Below are 23491 nucleotides of genomic sequence, written 5' to 3'. Positions count from 1 at the left end.
AGTGTTGCCACAGTTACTTTGAAAAAGTAATCTGATTACTGATTACTCCTTTAAAAAGTAATTTAGTTACTAACTAAGTTAAATAAAAAGTTACTTTATCAGTTACATTCAACAGCTGCCGACAACACCCCCGCTCATCATGAAAATGACAACCTGTTTTGCCAACACTCACTTTATTGGAAGTTTATTTTTAACACTAATGTCAACAATTTATCTCCTGACATTTTAAGTTGAACTTAAAAACAATTTCCTGATAAAATACATGTTTTTATATTAGTGATGTGTCGTTCGCGAACGAGCCAGCTCTGAGAGCTGATTCTTTATAGCTATAGAAAAGAGCCGACTCCCATCGGGGAGAGCCGAATCTTAAGCCACAGGTAGGATGGGACTTTATTTGGATGGATACACCATGCGGCCAATCACATGTTAGGACAGATTAGGATAATAACATTATGTGAAAAGGAACGGCGAAGACGATCTGATTATGGTGAGTGTAGTGGTACAGGCCATGTACAGAGTGACAGAGAGAGGCGGGGGAGCCAGATTTAAGTGTAAGTGTGTTGTAAGAAATGAGCGAAATACAAAAAAGAAGATATCAGCCCATCAAAGCTGGGGCATTTAATATTTCTAAATGCCAACCTGCAATAAAGAAGTGACTTAAAGGGATAGTTCACTCAAAAATAAAAAAAAATGTTATAATTTACTCACCCTCAGGTTGTTTCAAAAGAAACAGAAAAATATATATTTGTAAGAATGTTAGCAATTTTCAGATCTGTGACACGATCCACTTCCATAGTAGTTTTTTTATATTTTGTTTTTTTTAACACAAAGTAGGATATTTAGGAGAATTTGGGAAAACAAACAGTTCTGGGGACCTTTGACTACCTTTTACTATTGATTCTACTGTAGTAGGGATCTTGTTCATTATTGCAAGAAACAAGGGCGAGTCAACCATGTTTAAGGGCAGTACTTGTTTAAGTTTGTGTCGCTGCGTGGTAGGGGCTATCACATGTCAATTGTCCTCATGCTGAAAACGTGTCTTGTCATATATGTGACTTCACTCCCTGACACGCAAGAAGAAAGCAAAAAATCGATTTCTTTAGTAAGGAAAATGACAAAAAATAGTAACGCACTGTGACTTGGATAAGTATCTTTAATTTGATCACTGGTCTGGAAATAGTGCCTTAGATTACTCGATACTGAAAAATGAGGTCATATAAGGGTAACCCATTACTAAGTAACGCGTTACCGGCATCACTGTTGGTAAGTGTAGTGGGAGGGGGTTTAGGAAGGGGAAGGAATTGATTCTCATCAGTATTGATTGAGGAATTTGTTAAAGGTCCGTCAGAGGAGTTATTAAACTTGTTACCAAAAGGTCAATTGTGGGATCTCATACAACATTGAGATTGGAGAGTTGGAAAAACATGAGTTAAAGAATGAGTTAAAAACTATTTTAAGAACTAAGTTGTCTGAGAATAACACTTTGTCCGTTTCAGAGAAGTTGAGTCAGGTGGAAGAGGTAAAGAAATCGGCGTACCTTTTTAAAGTCTTTCATTTGACCAAAAAGGAGAGATTTTGGGTATGCCAAAATAGCATGACAGGGAAATGGCAAAAGTAGCTTGGGATAGTGAATTTGAATTGGAAAAGTAAAAAATGGACGATATACTTAAACAAAGGGAAATTTAATTATTCCAGTTTAAACAACTCAACAGTTGGAATTAGAAAAACAGGCCCGAGAGTTTGAATTACAGATTCAACGGTTAAAGTTAATTAGTGAACGGAAAGTAGCTCCACAAGGTGCATCATTAAATGAAATTTTATTGCGTCAATTTGATAGGTAGGTAATTAAAAATTGCTTCATAAATTTAACAAATGCGATCCCAATGTTTTTTTCTCGTTGTGCGCAAGTATTGCAGAGGAAGGTAACTGGCCTATGTGAGATCGCACGCCTTACTGTCAATTTGTCAAAGTGCAAATTTGCCCAGGCCACTGTAAACTATTTGGGTAAGGAGGTGGGACATGGTAGAGTACAACCTCTTCAACCTAAGAATGACCTGTTCCTCCTCCAGTCTCTGAATTAGCATGACCTTGTCAAAAACCTTCTTCTTTGTTAAGAGATTGACACAGTCTAAATTGTGCAAAGAAAAAACATATCATGACATACCAGTATACTTATATGTTAATAAATAACCTGTAGTGTACCATGTACCTTGCCTTGACACAGCTGACACAGAGCGCATTGAAACGACGACACGTAGCTTAACTCATCCGACGACTTGGCACTTTCTCCACGCAATGCATAAAAAACACATAAATAGCGTTTCCCGTTCGTTTGAACAAGTAAAACCAAAAACTGAGCAAAACAGAAAATAAACCGCGTGCGAGTAATTGACTGAAAGTTTACGCGATTAGACACTTAACAAAGTTACAAAACGATACTACTGTGCATCATGGGTCTACGCTAATTTTTAGCACTCAAAACTACACAAAGATCACAGAAACTTTTCCATAGCACACCTTCTCTTTGCTATTTCTTCTCTGAACACTTTACGTCTCTCTTACGCAGAAATAAAAATGGCGGCGACTGTAGCAAAAACCAAAATAAAAGTCTTTTATAAAAAACAATTATTGTAGGTCCCCTACATTCCCCCCTACTAAACCCTGCCATACCTCGGACTTGCATTCAGCAGCTCAGTCCCTGAAGACAAAGACAGAGAATAGTAGGTTCAATTATTATCCTTGCACAACATCAATATGGCATTGACAGCATGTGAGGTAACAACATACACAGCAACGAAAATAATCATCTCAAGAATGAAACATTCATAAACATTCACATTGAAAGAAACTTTCAACAAGTTTATAGGTTCATAAAATTACTTCAAGACATAATCAGTTCAATACCTAACATTCAAGGCACCCCTGTTAAGACACACAGAACGTCTAAGCTCAGGAATACTTTCGGTTTCACTTTCAGCATCAGAAACCGCTGAATTATCTGACTGATGTATATTTTCTGACTGAGTTACTGACTCATCATTGGACACTACAACATCATGTTCCCTAATGCCCGTGTCTAACTCATCCCCATCTCTTCTACACCCTGTGCTTGTGTGTGTAGCAGTTGTAAGTGTACCTCTTGGGATTACAAGAACATCTGGATCTGAATCAGTGTGTTCCTGCTCTGTGTGTTCTTTAACTTTACGCTTAGATGTGCAGGTTTGTGACTGTATCTGAAAGGTGCAATGTTTAAGTTGGTCTCTGTGTACAACTTTACATTTTCCTCCTTCTTCTGGGCGAATAGTGAAGACGGGAGTATCATCATGGTTCTGTTTCACTACAATGTACGGTTGAGATTCCCAGTGATCCTGTATCTTACATCTTCCTCTGTGTGAATGGTTCCATAACATGACACGATCTCCAGATCTCATAAGTCCTTTAAGGGTTCTGCGATCAAAAGCTCTCTTTCTCTGTCGAGAAGCTTCTTGTGCTGTCTTCTCGGCCACTTGCACAGCTACTTTCAACTTGTTGTGATGCTTTTTTACCCAGTCATCAAGGTTGTCAATGTCACTATCCTCCAAGTCTCTTCCATTAAAGATGTCCAGGGGCATACGAGCATCTCTTCCGAACATTAAGTAGAAAGGTGCATAGCCCTTTGAAGTGTGGGTCCGGCTATTATAGGCCACAACCAATTCAGGAAGATACTGCTTCCAGTTATTTTTCATATCTGGAGGTAACGTCCTTAACATGTCATGCATGGTTCTGTTAAATCTTTCACACTGGGAGTTACCTTGGGGGTGGTACAGAGTGGTGCGACTCTTTCCAATTCCATAGACTTGGCACATTTCTTTGATTACCTTTGCTTCAAAGCACCGACCTTGGTCAGAATGTAATCTCGCCGGACAGCCATAGTGGGCGAACCACTGCTCTACAAGAGCTTTGGCTATAGTATGAGCAGTCTGATTCTTAGTTGGCACCGCAACTGTGAAGCGAGTGAACATGTCAGTTAAGACAAGGACATTTTCATATCCACCAACGGATTCCTCCAAAACAGTATAATCCATGGCTAAAACTTCCAGAGGTGCAGACACATTAGTGCATGTCATAGGGGCACGATGTTTGGGAAACACGTCCTTCGCAAGGGCACATCTCTTACATGGCTGGACCCAGTCTTGGACATCTTTGGTCATTGTCCGCCAGTAATAATTTCTTCTCAACCTCTCCAGTGTGCTTCTTTCTCCGAAATGCCCTCAATGATCATGTTGACTTTCGTACACTTTGTATCGCAAGGATTCCGGAATAACCAGTTGACAAATCTCTTCACTGTCTCTTGGGTCAAGTACAGTTTGAAGCATCACACCCTTTTCAAGACGGAGTCGCTGAAATGGTCTAGTAAGTTTTTTAAACTCCGGATTCATGGTTCGCTGGTCAACCAGACTCAAGTTCTTCTTGTACAGTACCGCACGGTAGACAGGGGCAATGTTTGGGTCGCTCTTTTGTAGCTCTTCTATACCACTCCAACCATAACTTGGGACATTACCGGTCACAGTCATTTGAATTAAAGCTTGGACTTTTGGCTGCTTTTCAGCGACAGGCCACAAACACGCACAAACTTCGTCAGCATTCATCTTGATGAAATCTTTAGCAGACTCCTCTTCCTCTGGGTCTTCACAGGTGGGGATCCTAGACAGCACGTCAGCATTAGTATTTAGATGTCCAGGTTTGTAGTACACTTCAAAATAAAAACTCTGCAAGTTGAGCTAGCCACCGGTGTTCGACGGCTCCCAAATTTGCCGTTTCCAAGTATCGCAGAGGGTTATGGTCTGTGATCACAGAGAACTTGTAGTAGATCAAATATTCTTTGAACTTCTCAGTGATCGCCTATTTCAAAGCAAGTAGCTCTAACTTAAAAGAACTATAGTTTCTGTCATTCCTTTCTGATCCACGAAGTCCTCGACTCGCATACACAATCACACGTTCAACTCCTTCCTGACGCTGACTTAATACAGCTCCCGAACCCAGCATACTTCCCTCAGTGGTGAGCACAAAAGGCTGGCTGAAATCGGGGTAAGCGAGAATTGGTGCGCACATCAAGCAGCGTTTGAGTTTAGTGAGTGCAGTCTGGCATTCGGTGATCCAGTTAAAGGGTCCCTTTACCAACCAAAGCATGAAGGGGCCGTGCTAACTGTGCAAACCCGGGAACAAACCTCCTGTAGTAGCTCAGGAATCCCAGGACTTGTCTCAACTCTCTGACATCCTTGGGCACAGACCATTCTTCCAAGGCTCGAGTCTTCTCATGATCAACTTGTATTCCTTTGGGTGAAACCAGGTGTCCTAGAAATTTCACTTCCGGCTTTAAAAGAAAACACTTGCTAGGCTTAAGCTTCAGTCCATGTTGTCTCAATCGATTAAACACAATTTCCAGTCTTTGACAATGGCTCTCGAAATTCTTAGAGAATACAATGATGTCATCCAGGTAGATGAGCAATATGTCAAACGTCAAATCACCGAGCACTACTCCCATCAGTCGCTGAAATGTTGCAGGAGCATTGCAGAGTCCGATTGGCATCCTGGTCCACTCAAACAACCCAAAGGGAGTGGTGACAGCCGTCTTAACTCCTCGCTCATGGCCACCTGAAAATATCCAGAAGTAAGATCTAGTGTAGAGAACAGCTGGGCATTTCCCAAGGCATCTAGTGATTCCTCCACCCTAGGGAGCTGGTAAGCATCTTTGCAGGTCACTTTATTCAACCGTCGATAGTCGCAACACAAGTGTACGGTGCCATCTTTCTTGATCACGATTACAGCCGGCGATGCCCATGGGCTGCAACTTTCTTTAAGGATTCCTTGTGACACTAAATCTCGGACATGTCTTTTCACTTCTTGGAACACATGGGGTGCAATCCTACGGTGTCTTTGCTTAATGGGAGGAGCGTCTGCTGCGGGAACTCTGTGCGTAACAGTCGTGGTATATCCAAAGTCACCTTCCGCTGCTGAAAACATGTCACTGTGCTTTGTCAGTAGACTTTGTTATCTTTCACGCTGAGCCACTTTAAGGTTTTCAAGGATTACCTGCACTGGTACTGAAAAATCGCAGGACTTACCTGATCAGTGATTGAGTGCAATATCTATTTCATGTCTGCACAAAGCGAACACTGTTTAATCAGACATTGCGAGCCAGAAGTAAGTTAACACCCTGGAAGTTGTTGTAATTGACACATAGATGCATGCAGAATAAGTCACAACAGTGTTTAACGATATTCACATGAGCGGTGGAAACGCATCCGCTCCGCCAACAAAATTGCCTGCGTTTTGGCAATAACTACATGTTTTCCCTTAAAATTGAACTAGACAAACGTGATGGCCGCGTATCGTGCGAATCCATAATTGTGAACTTTTGGTGACACTATCATTCACTGCGATTCTCATCAAGTGCTTGCTGTTTGCACTCTGCTTGCTAAACTCATCAACAGGGTTCTCAAAATTAATTTCAAGCAGTTCACATAAACCGTATCTCACTGATAAGTCTGAGAAGTGAGGAGATACATTTCCAACACTGTACATTTAATCTACGAGGGTGTTCCCTGCCGAATTCATGGATTTTGAGAGTTATACAATGAAATGTGTTCAGGTAATCGTGTGATCCTTCTGCAAGCATAGTAGGTCAGTCCTTTAATCATATGCGAGCGATCATAATAGTGAGAGATGACGTAGTGGTAAGCTATATAGCCAAAATTTTACATAATACAATGCAGTCACAATGTATATCTGCTTGTTAACACTTGCTCATTCATTCTGAATCACACAAACGAGACGTGTTGTGGCGAATCGGCCTTCCATCGCAGAAAGAAATCTCAGAGACAAGGGTTCCAGGTGCCAAGAGTTTAAACTTTATTTGCCCGGACAAACAAAGTGGGATATTCAGAGTTCATCTGAAGGGATCCCACGAATACATATCTGACTCCATCTTTTATACATTGTTTTCCAGTTGTTATCACAGTTTAAACCAATCATGTGTGCATGACATCGTCTTCTTCCAATCAGGTTTCATATGACATCACTTTTTCATTAGCCCGTCCCTCTGCGCTCATAGTTCCGTCCTACCATATTTAGATTTAATGGTTGCGTGAGCCTCTCAAAAACAAGTGCCTCTTTATCTTGACACTTTCCTGGGGGTTTCGGACGATACATGATTTAACCATGTTTTTATTAAAGATGAGCTCATGGTTTAGCGATAATGAGCTACCGGTGTCCTCGGTTGTATGCCATTTAATTAAACTTCTCTACAAAAGTGTGTGGGGAGTTCGTCTTAGTGTTAAAAGATATTTGGTGTGTGTGCAGATGTTCAAGTGTTCAGACTCTTGTTAAAATGAACTCACTGTTTAGAGATACCAGCGTCCTTGACTCTATGAGACAAACCAATCTTCCTTATTAAAACTTATTTGTGGTGTACGTGCAGCTAAGATAAAATGCTTGTTGTTCATGCAGGTGTTCATGAGCTCATACTTATACACGAGGCCCAATATTGTTTCCTAAGAATACATGAAACCTATAACTAACTAAATGTATTATTTTATATAAGAAAACTCAACACTATAATAGAAAAACCACCATATAATCCCCCCTTTGAGGCTGACAAGCCTCACACTCCAACAAAATGGTATCTGTAAAAAGGAAATTATATAGTAATATAAATTGTAATATCTAAAATGTAACAAAAATTCCATAGTGCTCAAATTGATTAATAATTTTCGTGTGCATTCAGTTAATGATAAAATAGTTAAGATAACTTACTATGTAAGTTGACATGATACGTAGGTTCAAATACTTAGGTTACGAGCAAGCAATATACATGTAACAATAAAAAAAATCCTTCCAGCATCTATAAATACTTCATAAAAGGAGTATTTCAGTTCTTAACCCTGTCTTAGACATCAATTTTGACCTCCTTTAGTCAATATTAGCATAAATGTGATCGTTATTCATGCAATGTTGTGATACATCATAAACAATAATCTGACTGGGAACAGTGGCTGCAGCTGTTCGTTGAAATAACTTAATGCATAGCGTCAATATAATGCATGCAATAAAGCAAGCCTCAATCAACATCAAATTTTTCATGTTATTAAACACACTTGTCATCCTGTCCCAATTCAATTCTTCTCAGTCAACCTCAGTTTTGGTGAAAGTCTCAATCATTAAAGAGATGATCTTCCTTCCTTGCCGATGAGATGTTCCTTGTTCTCTGGAATATAGGTACCACAGGTTTCTCCAATTACTGCACAAAGTCCTCCTTTCACTGCTCTGAACTGGTCCAAGATCAGGCGATTTTGCAAAACTGTCCGTCGTATTCCACGTAGCTCCTCTTTGATGGCTTTCATTAAAATTTTGTTGTCTTCATAAACTCAAATCTGGTGATCTCAACTTCATTCATTAAAGAGCTGTCTCCTAACATTGGACTAAAATCAGCTGAGACTTTCTCCTCCACAGTCCAGATGTGATGATTCTTTGGCACAGAGCTACCAGGAAAATCAAACAGTCCTCTTCGTGTCTTCTGTTGTCATGTCATTATTTCATGTGGTATGATGATAACTCCACCATTTAACTTTATTAGGGAACACAGTCCTGTCCAGTTCCTCTGTATAAGTACAATCAGTACCCACACAGCCAGTAGTTGTCTTCAATGATTCCAGTGCCGCTTTCGTCCAGAACATCTATATTATTTTTCTGCCCATCGCTCCTGTTCTTGCTCTTTTCTCAGACATCTCAGACATGCCTCTCTGGTATTGCGGTTGGTTTTCGTCTCCTCATAGACATGTGAACACTTTTGTCACATGGTTCTTACCAAGTGATGACATCTTGTAGACTAGTTCCAGTAGATTCTTGCCGTTCGATTCGTCAGTCTCCACCACATATTCATTTCATGAGGATGTGGAGGACCAGGGTGGTCCATCAATGTGTCAAAGGTAGCGCTTAATCCATCGTTGATCTATCGTTTCCTTCGAATTGTTGATCCTTTGCTCAGAACAGAAGTGTAGTGTCACTCAGTTTGTCAACGTTCTTTCCGGTGTCAATCGTTTCATCAAGCTTCACAGTGTCATTTGATGCAGTTCAATTCAGGGTTACATTGACCAGTTGTTTGCTAGTCGTGTCAGTAAATCTGGTTCTCTCTAAGAAAGTAGTTATATTCTGTTGTCGGAATAGTCATTCGATGTGGTCGGGAAGACTTGTCAAGATGCTTGGGTCCTTCGCGTTACATCGCCTTATACATGCCCTGGGACCCACTCAAACTGGCCCAGATGAAAACCGTCTGGACGATGCTGTCTTCAGATATAACACTCACTGGCGCCACCCCTTGCTGCTATTTAGATCAGGTTCTGCTGCTCACTTGTTTGGCAACTTCTCATAATTCGGGAAGATACAATGACAAATACACATATGTGCACCCGGTGCACTCACATAACAGTTTTGATTATATCAATAAAATAATAAATGGAAATTACATGCTATATGTTTTAGATGCAAAAACAATAAACAAAATAAAACAAAACAAAATAAAATTCACACATGTTCACCAAGTGCACTCTCATAATAGTGTTTGATTATAGAGCACTAATGATTAACTGAAACATCAAACATTGAAACGTGTTGATGTCAAAATAATAAAAAGTAAAACAAAAATCAATCTAACTACCTGCCTAACAATGTCTAAGGTAATATCTAAAACTATTCCCACGCATGATTATACAATTCTAAGCTCTTCTCCCTTGCTGTCCAAAAAAAATTTGTAATTCATGGGACACTTGTCTTTCTCATCCTGTTCCTCATATTTGCTTATAACAGCTAACATATTCAACATATTTTCTTCAGTGTTGTATTATGCACTTAATTCCGTTCTCAACATCATCTGTTTATCTGTAGCTGTCACCACCATAGCTCTTATAACTGGTAAAAGACAGCAAAATATTACAGAAAATCTAATAAATCCTCTTGCTTCAAAAACTCCTATCTTAATCAGCCATGAAGTCCATGATCCAAAGATCTAGTCCAGCCATGTTCCAATTTCTTTTTCTGAGCCAACATTGACTGTCATGTCATCTCTTAAGTTTCTCAATTTTTCCATAGCTTTTGTGAACGACCCATAAGGGGCAATATTTTTTCAAATTTATTTACAACAGTCCTCTCCAAATATTATGCATACGCCTCTTTTTTCTGCTAAAAGTCAATTCAGTCCTTGTCTATTTTGTCAGGCCATTTTACTTGTTGGTGCCAAGCATTTTTGGCCTTAAATTCTTATCCCTACATACTCAAAAATAATCTGCTATGGGCACACCCTGCTTTTCATATCGTAAGATGGTATGCTAATGTTTGATTCTCACAATTTTCCCAACCTATGATTTTTAAATGGTCAGTTATTGTGGCTGAGGCAAACCTGTTATTCAAATATCTTGCTGTTATTTTTTCAGCAAACATTTCTGTATTAAGATGCCAAATCGTTACACAATTTCCTGGGAACAAGCCCATCTGTGCCTCATTATATTTACTTATTACTTATTTTGTTCAACATTTATTTATCCAGAAATCATTTAATTGAAATTAAGAATCTTTTACAATCGCATATGGTACACGAATGGTTAAGTTTCATTTTCTGCAATTTGTCGTCAATATGATTGGTTTTGCCTTCTCACTTAAACATTAGTTGTTAACTCTATAAGGATAGCTGAGTATAGTTTAATGTTATGACAACCGATTGTTTCATATTCATTTATTATATACATATTTTACATGCATTTTTCCAATTGATCTAAAGATATTGCCTCTTTCTAAACGTTAGTGATTAGTTCTGCTGTTTAGGGGAATATAAAATATATATCAGGAACATGATATCAATTTAAAACTAACTAAAGTAAGTCACTTAAAAATGTTCTCAATTTCTTTTGTTTATATCATTTATAATGATTTCAGTATGCTATATCTAAACCATAAATGTGCTCATATTAAATTTATCCATACTCTAGATGCCTTTAAACGTACAGTAATACTGAGTGGCTAATTGCATATTCTTTTCTATGAAAACTGATCTTTCTGTGGACCGCAATAGACATTGTTCTTCATTGCTGTCACTGTTATCGACACAGTGTATAAAACTATTTAAAATAAAAAAATATTTATTGTTTAAAGTCAAACGGCGCTAAACTTTAGTAACCCAGTCTATTGTAAACCACTATATTAAACACTCTCAACAAATAAGACTGACAGCTGCCCAAAGATGATTTAATCAACAGTTGGACACTTTTGCCTGACTGGACAGTCAATTCAAAGACATCAGGTCTTGGAGCTGTGAGGCCAAAGAATAATGGATAGCACTCACTTTTTCAACAAAAATGTAGTAAATTTCTCACAGAGCTCAGCTGACAGCTCCCTAAAAATCTGCAACTTTTGATTAATTACAGAATCTATTGTAAAAAATAAAATCCTAGATCTATGAAAGCATAGAGATCAGGTCAGAAAAATATTTTATATTAAAAATTTGATAAAAAAGTCCTGACGTGAAACATGACGTCCCAATATTTATCAATACCTTTATCACATAATAAATTAGATCAAGTGGACTCACCATTTACTTTCATCATTAATTTCAGTCGGTTACTGTCTTTCATACTCCTTCAGCTCCCAACAGGATGTTTCAGTTTGGTGGTGTCCACTTGACAGTTGAGAAGCCGATTGTTAGTAAAGCTGACTCAGGAGCAATTGGTCATGCAACCGTTCCAAAAAATGTCCTTCATAAGAGCCTCTTAAATAACATTGTAACACGATTCAAGTATGGAAGGAAGGAGTCGGGAACCGGAAGACATTTAAACAAACATTTAATAAAGTAATAATAGCCGGCGGCCCCTCACGGACGACCGCCGGCGCAATAACATTAACATAAACATAAATACAAACACAAGTTCGGGCCCGGTCCTCTCTCCTCGACGGTCCGGTCGCTCGGTCCTTTTATATGCTCCCATCTCCTACGTGATTCGAGGCCGGTGTGCGCACAGCTGGCGCTAATTCACAATTACTCACCGGACTCGAACCACGGTCTCGCCCCGCCTACTCTACTACATACCCCCATCACCCCTCACAGGCCGGGGGGTACCCCCGCGACTGTGCAAGCTCCCTCCCCCTCCCTCGGGGGGGGGGGGGTGGGGGGTATGCAGCGACGAGACGAGACAACGGAGACGGGAGCCCTCGGAGCGACCGGAAAGAGAGAGGGGAGAGAGGAAAAAAAAAATCCGGTTCCCCGACATGCTGCCGCTCGTTCCTCAACCAGCCGAGAGGCTCTTCCTCGCGGTGCTATGCGGTGGTGCTGGACGTTCGATGGACGGCCCGATCCTCCTCCGCCTCCTGGCGGTTGGCGATGGCTCCTCCGTGTTAGGGCACCGGGGCAGCGAGTCAGTCCGCCGTTTCCTGCTCCTCACCATCATGGCTGTTGGCAGCAGGATTCCGGCTCACGGCCAACGGCGCTGACTCCTCCCCTCCCTTTTGGACGGCCGCCATCCCACCTCGGCCCAGGAGCACGGCAGCGAGCTCTCTGTCCCATCCGAATCTTCGCTCCAGAACCACCGCCTCGGGCAGCCACTGGCGGATCGCTCGTCCGCGCTGCCCGAACTCCTCAGCACCGCGATGCCCCTCAGCAGCGAGGGCTCTCCGACAGCATGTCTCTCCTTCCTCCCGGGTTTCGGCACCAATGTAACACGATTCAAGTATGGAAGGAAGGAGTCGGGAACCGGAAGACATTTAAACAAACATTTAATAAAGTAATAATAGCCGGCGGCCCCTCACGGACGACCGCCGGCGCAATAACATTAACATAAACATAAATACAAACACAAGTTCGGGCCCGGTCCTCTCTCCTCGACGGTCCGGTCGCTCGGTCCTTTTATATGCTCCCATCTCCTACGTGATTCGAGGCCGGTGTGCGCACAGCTGGCGCTAATTCACAATTACTCACCGGACTCGAACCACGGTCTCGCCCCGCCTACTCTACTACAAACATAATGACATTAGTCTCCCTGTTCAATACAGTGTCTAGTTTTTAAATTTGTTGGTTTACATATGATGGTTCATTAAATAGAGATTTAGAAAGCGCACCTCTTAGATACGTTTACATAATAAGTGTTTGATTATTATTTAGACCATTATGATTACTAAATATGGGCTGTGGAGATTATTTATAAAAATAAAAACAAAATGTTCTCTTCCTTTGCCTATGTTTGTGTTCAAATCCAACCCATTATTATTTCAGGTAATCTTTAAATATCTAATTTTATCCTAATATATAGTAGTTATACTTCAAAGATCACACAACTAGATCAACTAATTCAAAGATCATTATCACTAGTGAAGCCCATAATTCATTTCCGACTTAATATTAATCATATTAAGCATTATTCATTAATTATATTATAATCTTATGATAATAAATGTGAACCTTCTTTCCTGTTGGCCACATATAAATGAAAAGGTTTCTAATAATCTAGATTTGCTTAGTGCTAGAACCCTCTGCAACTCTCTTTTTCTTAAGTTCAGCTTCATCTCGCTCTTCCTGTGTTGTAAAACACAGTGTACAATATATTCTAAAAATTGTTCATGTGGTTTATAGTTTAGTCCTACTACGTCTTCCCGTTTGGCTTTTACTGGCGGTGGGTCAACAATGTCATCTATGAATATTGCTGCCATAACCTGGTCTTCTTCAGTGTTTTTCTCCAGCTCTTGTTTAATTGTCATTGCACATAGGTGGCTTGATTCTCTTTATCTGTCATATGATCTCCCTTCAGTGCTTTTTGATCTATGCCGGTTGGGTATTCTCTTCTTAGGGCTTGCCACATGTCCTGTCTGTGTTTGTCAAATAGTTCTGCATCTAACTCTGGGGAGTCAATTGCATGGCTCAGTCTTAAGACTTTCAGCAATTCATTTAGTTTAGATGCACCCAGGCATTTAGCTAGCAAAGCTTTAATGTCTCCCAGAGCTAGTAGTTTCCCAGTCGTCTCTTCTTCCAGGACCCGTATCCATCTTCCAGCTCCCTCATTTAGATCAGGTAATCGAGCGATCAATCCATCCAAGTCCAGTGTGGCCCAAGGCACGTAATGTGGTTGTCGATCTCTTTTAATTGGTTGTTTGTAGCAAAGGTTGCTGATGCTGATCTTCTCAGTCTCTCTTCTCTGAGCCATGCTGGCTGTGGCTGTTTCTTATCAATGTCTTCTAAACAGATGTTGTCAGACATCCATTTGTATTCTCTCCTTGGGCAACCTTCTACTATTCTTGCTTCTTCCTGTTGTTTGGTCACCAGATGTCTCCCTCTGCTGTTGTTATCTGGTATTTCTTTTCTTCTATGCTGTCTTGACGTTTCGTCAATGTTACTTGAGATATGTCTATTTTCCAGACTGGGCAGAGTTGCGTCATCTTGCATGGACCCCGCCTCCGACATGACATCTGGCACCTTGCTTTATCTTATGTTTTTTCTTCTCAGTACTATGGATGTTTTGTCCGGCTCTCGAGCTGTTTGTTCATATCTCTGTCTTCTAGCCGCCTCTAGCTCTACAGATACCCCAGCATAAATTGATTTATAGGCGGGTTTAGCATTCCACTCTGCTTTCCCTCTCTTGTGGTACTCTGGCGTGACGAAACATTTCTCCTGCCGCCTCTCAGCGAATATCTCTCTTAGAAGTTCATCATCCCTCGACTCCTCTCTTTCTCCCCCTTGGAGGTCCAGCTCTCCTGTAAACTTAAATTCTCCTTTGACCAAAGGCATTTGATTATTCAGCTCATTATCTTCCACAATCAATGGCAGCTGGCTCCTTGATAATTCATATGGGGGTGGACTCATGGCCTTCCTCAATTTTTCGCTGACTATCTCCTCATCCTCTTTCAGTAGCTCCCTTGCTTTCTTCATGTTCTTGAAAAATTTAATACATCTTGTTTCCTTCTTCTCTTAACTTCTCTCTTCGTGCTTTTGTCCCTTGGTTTATGATTTCTTATCAACCCTTCCATTTCATCACACACTGTCATATCAAACGTACCACTTACTGGCCATAAATTCTTTTTTTTTTTTTTCTTTCTGCCCATTCCATTCCATTTTCTACCGCTTATCCGAACTACCTCGGGTCACGGGGAGCCTGTGCCTATCTCAGGAGTCATCGGGCATCAAGGCAGGATACACCCTGGATGGAGTGCCAACCCATCGCAGGGCACACACACTCACTCACGCACTCACACCCTACGGACAATTTTTCCAGAGATGCCAATCATCCTACCATGCATGTCTTTGGACCAGGGGAGGAAACCGGAGTACCCGGAGGAAACCCCCGAGGCACGGGCAGAACATGCAAACTCCACACACACAAGTCGGAAGCGGGAATCGAACCCCCAACCCTGGAGGTGTGAGTGTTCAATGTAACGGCCTGAAACTTTACTGGCTCTATTCCTCTCTGCTCGTTGGTTGTAAACAATATCTTACTTTCCCAATTTACGTATCTTGTTTCTGCATAAACCTGTATTTCTGGGTGACTGATTAATCTGTAGTTTCTCCCTCCACCTCGTGGATAACCTTATATTACTCCTTGCAATAATTAGGGTTCTACCAGGTTGTGGATTGGGATTTTTATGATCAGTGAGACATGCTGTAACGCAGTGCCTAGATTGCCAAATCTATTAATTCTATGGAAGCAAACTCCTAAGTAGTTTCTCAATATCTCTACTTTACAACACTTGCATACTTTATCTCTCCAATTTACGTATGGCCACTCTTGCTCAATTTGTTCTAAATTCTGAACTCCCACTAATTCGTTCAAGAAATAATTTTTCTTTTCTTCTGTCAGTGGCTTCTTAATGCCTGCTAAATCCCTATAAAATGATTCTCTCCAGAAATGATCACTAACTCCCTTTGTCTCAGTCAATATTCTGGCTACTCTTATTCTCTCAAAACATGATTGTAAGCTTTCCTCATCTAGCAGTTCAATTCTAGCCATATGTTTTTTAAAACATCAGTGGAACATGAAAATAATTCACAATCCAGCAATGCTTTTCACTTTTCACTTTTCACTCAATGTAAAACAGTTCTTTTCACAGCAGCACTCTGGTCTCATACGCTCACAGCACGCAGAATACTCACACACTCCAGAGGCCCTTCTGCTGTCTAATAAATCACTTCTCACAGATTCCAGCACACACACACTCAGGCCTTATGGTCTGAGATTTTGATTTTTTCTGGGTACATTCTAACGACTTTATACCATAAAAGTATCTCACAATTTTTAAAACACATTTATAATCAGCAAAATATATCTTCTATTTTTCCGTTTGACAATGCTCTTCGTGCTTTACTCAATGCAGCTCTCTTTTTTTTTTTTTTTCGGCTGCCGTTAAGTCTCATGTGCTCACTGTGAGCCAAACACACACACACTCTATGTCCTTCAAATCTTTATCTGACTCCACTCCTATCTTCTACACAAACACTCTTGCTTCTCTCGTGTTCTCAAATAGTTTTTCTATTAAACCCAAATGCACACTTTATTTTGCATTCATGTTTTTTCTCAAATACTTTTATTACCACATGAAACTTTGACACAGACAAACTGTAAAAACTTGCACCTAGTCTCGAAACGCATGCCTCTTTAAACATCAAAAACCTAACACTCCTTCTTCTCATACATTTTACTGGACAGACATTATACTGCAATTTTTATTTGTTCCATGTCCTTTTTCCCATTCACACATATGCACTCTCTCTCTCATTCACTTTTTCATACGCACACACTTGCGGGGCCTCCTAGCCTCCCACTCTTGCACACACACTCACAACCTCTTCTTCACACACACACACACACACACACACAGACACACACACACAGAGTCTCACAGGCTGAAGTTTTTTCTCTCTGTCCCTCACTCTCAGTTTCTATCGTCACAATACAATATACAACAACATAAAAACATATCACAGTGCATTCATACCCCCCACGTGACCTGTTTCCTTACAGGATTTTAATTTGCTCACACACATTATATGTATATACTTTACGTCCCGTTACCTGACAGGACCCCGCGTCCCTACGCGACACACCCACTGTGTGACTCACTTCCCAAAGTAAGATTTACTCCCGCGTCCCAACGCGACACACCCACTGTGCGACTCACTTCCCAAAGTAAGATTTACTCCCGTGTCCCAACGCGACACACCCACTGTGCGACTCACTTCCCAAAGTAAGATTTACTCCCGCGTCCCAACGCGACACACCCACTGTGCGACTCACTTCCCAAAGTAAGATTTACTCCCGCGTCCCAACGCGACACACCCACTGTGCGACTCACTTCCCAAAGTAAGATTTACTCTCCGTCTGCTCCACTGGCAGGACACCTATATACAATCTCTCATACACACATACACTTTTTCATACACACAATCACCCACACATTTCTTGAGATTTGGATACCCTTAAGACTTGGCAAACTAGTGCAATTTCTAACATTAAATTTTGTTCAATTTAGGAGAGGCTTTAAGAGGACCAACGACATTCAGAGTTTACCTTTAGCTGACCGCACAAAACTTATACTATAAAGCAAATATGCTCACCTTTTTTAGGGCCCTTTTTTGTGCGATCAGCTTGTCTGGTTCACCCGTCACAGCCGTCAGCCTCCTCCCCTCTAACCTGGATCACGTCTCGGGGTCACCAAATATGTTGTGGCGAATCGGCCTTCCATCGCAGAAAGAAATCTCAGAGACAAGGGTTCCAGGTGCCAAGAGTTTAAACTTTATTTGCCCGGACAAACTTATTAAAACTTATTTGTGGTGTACGTGCAGCTAAGATAAAATGCTTGTTGTTCATGCAGGTGTTCATGAGCTCATACTTATACACAAGGCCCAATATTGTTTCCTAAGAATACATGAAACCTATAACTAACTAAATGTATTATTTTATATAAGAAAACTCAACACTATAATAGAAAAACCACCATAGACGTTGAATAGTTCATCCGCGTATCTACGTCACTAGACAAACCGCCTACATTTTGCTGAGACTAGGGCTGCAACAAACGATTATTTTGATAGTCGACTAATCTAACGATTATTAGATCGATTAATCGACTAATCTGCTATTATTTCAATGACTAATCAGTACGTTTTTAATGATTATTCAGCTTTTGCAACTAGTTAAAACATTGAGTTAATTAGAGATAATTTAAATAATGAATAAAATCAATTCAGCTTTTGAAATTTGCTTTAATGAACTTGAACCAACTGGTTACTCTCTTTAAGTTTGCTGATTATGTCAAACTCGAATCACACAAATACTCCTTCTCTAAAAACTTTTAAATACAAATAAAAATAAATAAATCAGGTACATTAAAGGCATTTTTTATGTAAACAAATCTCTTGACAGAAGCATTAAGCAGCATTTATATGAAAACAGTTCAGTTTAACTCTATCCCCATCAGCCTTTTAAAAAAAAGTTGCCAGCCTACGCCAGCGTTTTTTTACATTTTAACCAAGCTTTGATGGCTCACAATACATTTTCTGTAAAGAATATATGGACAAACAATATGTCCAATGAAAGAACACAGTCTCTGCTTTTAAACAAAGGAAACCGTATTCTTTAATCTTGATTTGTTCTTTTTTATCACTCCTTAGATGTGGGTAGGTTTCTTAAAAAATGCATCACTTTGATTAAAAGATAATTTTGAGTCAATTAGTTTTTTTTGTCAAAGATTCATCACAGAGTACACTCAGAACAATCATTAAAAACCGATAAGAAATAAACTAAGGTTCTAGGATTCTGTATTTTCCCGAAAGGTGTGTAACAGCGCCACCTGTTGTACAACAGTATATCCACTTATTGCCGTTATAACTCGTCTGGCGGGGAACCGTTTTTTTTAAATGACGAGATAACTCATCAATCATGTCGGTGAAAGAGTTAATGAAAAAGAGCAAGAAACAGAAGAAAATATTTTAAAATAAAATCAAGATATAAGACTCCTATCACTTAACTTCCCTCTCTTACAAGGATTTTCCGCTCATTTAATACCTAATAGTGTTATAATAATCAAATCAGGCTTGACTTGAATAACATAACTGTAATTATATGATCATTGTTGTTATTATCATTACTATTATTATTGCATTCTCTCATAAAAAGATTTACCGCTAAGTCAGTTAGTTAGGTCTAGATTGAGAACACTCGCCTCTCTTCTGCTCATTCTCCGGGATGTTTCTTTTTAAATGCTCCAGCATGCAGGTTGTGTGAAAGGAAAGTTCCGCCTTGCTTGCATTACACCGCATTTTGTCGTTTTCAATTTGGTAAAGCTTTCCCAAACTTAAATTCGTTTGTACACCGCCATAATTCTCGCTGCGTGTCCTTCTACAGCGATAGCATTCGGGAAGGCTGCATTACACTCTAGCGCTACAATGCCGTAGCGGTCAAATTGTGATATTGCAGGCCCTTAAATTAAGTCACGTAATCAAACGACTACTCGACAATGAGGTTTATTACTGTTGTTATTACATATTTTATTACGTATTTCTTATGGTGTGAAGATATATTTTTGTTTCATACATTCATTCATCATATAGTCTGCAAGATTTAAACAGTGAAAAACTGTGTGCGATATTGATGTGCTTGCAACGCGAAATGTGATTGTGTGAAGAAGGGTGGGGGAGGTATGTGGAATGTTGTTTTTCAGGAATGTTTTGCAGGAACAAAAAGGACAAAGCAGAAGTTGATGATTGGTGGAAACAAGGGAGACCCCCGGCCCCTGCAGAAGAGAGATCGTCGTGACATACCATATATATTGTGTAACTATGTACTGTGGGGGTTGTTGGTTTTTTGAGAGGACAGAGGAGTGTTCGTCCAACAACCCAGCATGCTGTATTTTTTGTTATCTGGTTAATAAACCTCATTTTATTGGAAATCGTGTCCCTTCAGTTTTTGAATATGCAGGACGCCTAAAAGTCCAACAACAAGAAAAATATTTGTCGACAATTTTTTTCAGCCCTAGCTGATACTGCCGTGAATACTTATTTATCCTCCCCAAACACTGTCGCTTGTTCGTTATGCGTGTGTATCATGTCTAGAGCCTGTGCGGTGTGACACTAAGTCGGTCTTATTTCAACTACCAAAGGAACAACGTCTGAGGGAAAAAGGGTTACAATTCATTTTTTAAACGATACCAAAGTGGTTTAACCCCAGGGTTGTACTGTGCGAGTGTCATTTCACCTAAAATTGGTTTAATGATCTTGGCGCGTTCCCTGCAGGGTATGTGAAACGACGATCCTTGAAAGGGGGGGCAATACCAACTCTATTTGGACCTGTTAGCTCCACCGATTCCCAACCATGTAAGTGAGACTTTTGATTTTTGTTTTTAATTTCAAGAAATATTTTCGTACTGTGGTGATGCGATCGCCCGATCTACCTATGCTTGATGAAATGGTACGGTCCAGGAGTATAAAAGTAGGCAGCACTGGTAGGCCAGATAGGTGTGTCCTACTGGACCTCAGGATGTATCGTCATTTCCGGTGGGTTGGGCTACACGTCTAGCAGTGTGGCTGAGGAGTACTGCGGGCACTTTTGAATGGCTGGTTATTTTTCGGCGAGCTATTAGACAAGTTCCGCGTCCAGTGCGTGGTGCATTACGGGTTATTGGCTGCAGTGACTTGGGGTGTTGGAGGTGTTGCAGCAGGCTGAACCGGCGCCATTTAAAGGTTGAATCTATGTCAGTTAAATGCTGAACCTACGCTATTAGAAGGCTGAACTGGCTTCATTTGAAGACTGGGATTCTCCCTTATGGAGTAGCGCTATCATATTATCTGCACGTACAATGACTGTCTGAACTGGAGTGTTTCTGGACGGGAGATCAACAGTGTCACCACTATCCGTGCTGCTTTGTTCATTTACCTTCCCTCTCGTCTAACTTCGTAGCGGATGCCTGAAGCGGGTTGTATTCCTGACCGGAGACAGACAGCGTTACGATTGTTTGCATGGATTTGTTCAATTTACCTGCTTTCTCATCTAACTTCGTAGCGGATGCCTGAACCGGGTTATTCCCGGACGAAGTGGACAGTTCGCTGCTTTTCGGGTTGATTCACGTGATCTCTCTCTCTCTCTGCCGCGCCTGAGACCGTGTCTTTGTTCCGGGTTTTAGGCGAGTGATACTCTTACTTAAGGGACAGAAACTTCTAGAAATTACTAATTATTTTGTTTCCCTCGACGTGCCTATGTGAAGCGTTCCGCTTCTCGCTGCTGATAAGGCTATAGGTAACGACATTGAACTCTCTTTATTTTTTCCTCCCTCTGAGGACTTCGAGAGGGGTGATTACCGGACTAGGGGTGATATGTGAATTATAATCTGCTATTTTGTGGTTAATTTGTTTTGTTTAAAGTGATTTTGTTTGGAATTTGTTTGTTTGTTTTTGTTTGTTTTATTAATTTTCTCCTGTCCTAGAATTGGGGAATTGGTCGCGGCCGAGATCCTCTGTGTGTGGTGCTGTGGTTGGTCTGGTTGCAGTGTTCACAACAGAGATGTTTTGGCGTGTGGTGACGTGAGTGAGCACAATGGTTGCTGAGTGTTTGGATCCATCGGACGCCTTTTTCCCAATTCTGGGCTGGAGGATTTATGTTTGAGTGTTTTTAGTATTAATAATTTGATGGCATGAGTTTTAAGGCTTTAAATTAAATGTTAACTGGTATTTTATATTGACTGTGAAATAAATGGTTTGCCATCTCCCTTTTTGTCTGTATCCGTCCCAGCCAATAATGAATCTGTGAGCTTTGTGGTGTTTATTACTTGTGGGTCCCTGGACCTGATCCGGGGTGGCGTAGTCGGTTTTCTTATTTATATCTCTTTGCATCGCATGCCCTCGTCACAAATTGGCGTAGTCGGCAGGATAGCCTTGGCTGTTGTACGGGTACAGACATAGGGATTTTTCTTTCTTTTTTTTTTTCTCTTCTTGACCACATGGTGGAGACGCATCTTGTGATTACCCCTGATATTGTGTAGCGATGGAGGCTGAATTACAGGAAATGAGAGACCTTGTGGCTCAGTTGAAGGCTGATAATGATCGACTGCGACAGGAGCAGGCACCGGTTGAGTTGCTTGATAATGGAGCCGGCCCTGATAGTGCGTCACGGCCATTAACACCTATGTCCGTAGGATCCAATGTTAATACCGTTGAGCGTTTTGTGTTTGTTCCTCGCGAACGGCGCTGTCCAAAATTTAATGGTAGGTCCGGTGTAGGCATTGAAGAGTGGGTTGAGGAAGCTCAGGCGTGCATGCGCATGCGGACAATGACTGCTGTTGAACAGGCTTTCTTTTTGTTTGATCACCTTGAAGGAGAGGCTCGAGATGAGATTAAATATCGGACGAGCTCTGATAGAGAGAATCCAGCAAAAATTATCTCTGCATTGCGTGAGGTGTATGGCTGTCTTGAGTCCTATATTACGCTTCAAGAAGTCTTTTACTCGCGGCGACAGTTGGAGGGAGAAACGTTGCAGGAGTTCTCCCTGGCGCTTTTGAGTTTATTTGATAAACTTAAACAACAGTCTCCGCATGCCATTTTGGATGCGCAGGTGGTAGTTAGAGATCAATTTATTGAATGCGTGTTAGATAATGCTTTACGCAGAGAACTAAAACAATTGGTAAGGCATCAGCCTGCTGCAACACTGTTGGATGTGCGAGGGGAAGCAATTCGCTGGGAGAGAGAGGGAGTGCCAGGCGGCGTAAGGGGGCGCAGTCAGTCAGTTCCCCTGGTGCACGGACATCAATGTGGAGTTAAAGGCGATTCTGGGGTAAATCCTGAGCAGGGACATCATTCACAGGAATTTAGGGAGTTGAAGGAAATGCTGACTCGACAGCAACAGCAAATCAATCAGCTTTCTCAGACCTTAGCCCGTAACCAAGGTCCCCAGTCTCGTGGTCTGCCACTGCGTTCCAGTTCTGTGATTTGTAGACGGTGTCAACAGCATGGTCATTTTGCTCGAGAATGTCAGTGGCCGCCCCATTCGTCTGGTCCTCAAAATCATTCCCAGGGCAACATGGTATCTCGTGATGCTAGGTCCAGTTTCCCTAACCAGTCGGAAAACTAGTACCCACCGGACTGCAGAGTCTCAGTTCGGTTTGGGGTAAAAATGGCTCTTGTGATTTTCGTGCCAGCGGTTCTGTGCCTCGTTTAGTCTCCTCATGCCCACATTTAGTTGCAAATATTGGAGGTGTGCCCATACCCTGTTTGATAGACACTGGTTCCATGGTATCGACCATTACAGAGAGTTGTTTTAGGTCTGGATTTGAACCATGGGGCCAGCGTCGATTACAAAACTGTCACTGGTTACAGCTTAGAGCAGCCAATGGACTGGAAATCCCTTATATAGGGTATATGGAATTGGACGTGGAACTGTGTGATCGCGTGGTATCAGGGTGTGGCATATTGGTTGTGCGTGATCCACCTGGGGGTAATTCT

This window comes from Triplophysa dalaica, chromosome 2, assembly GCF_015846415.1.
Source record: "Triplophysa dalaica isolate WHDGS20190420 chromosome 2, ASM1584641v1, whole genome shotgun sequence".
NCBI lineage: Eukaryota > Metazoa > Chordata > Actinopteri > Cypriniformes > Nemacheilidae > Triplophysa > Triplophysa dalaica.
Note: the sequence above shows the minus strand (reverse complement) of the source record.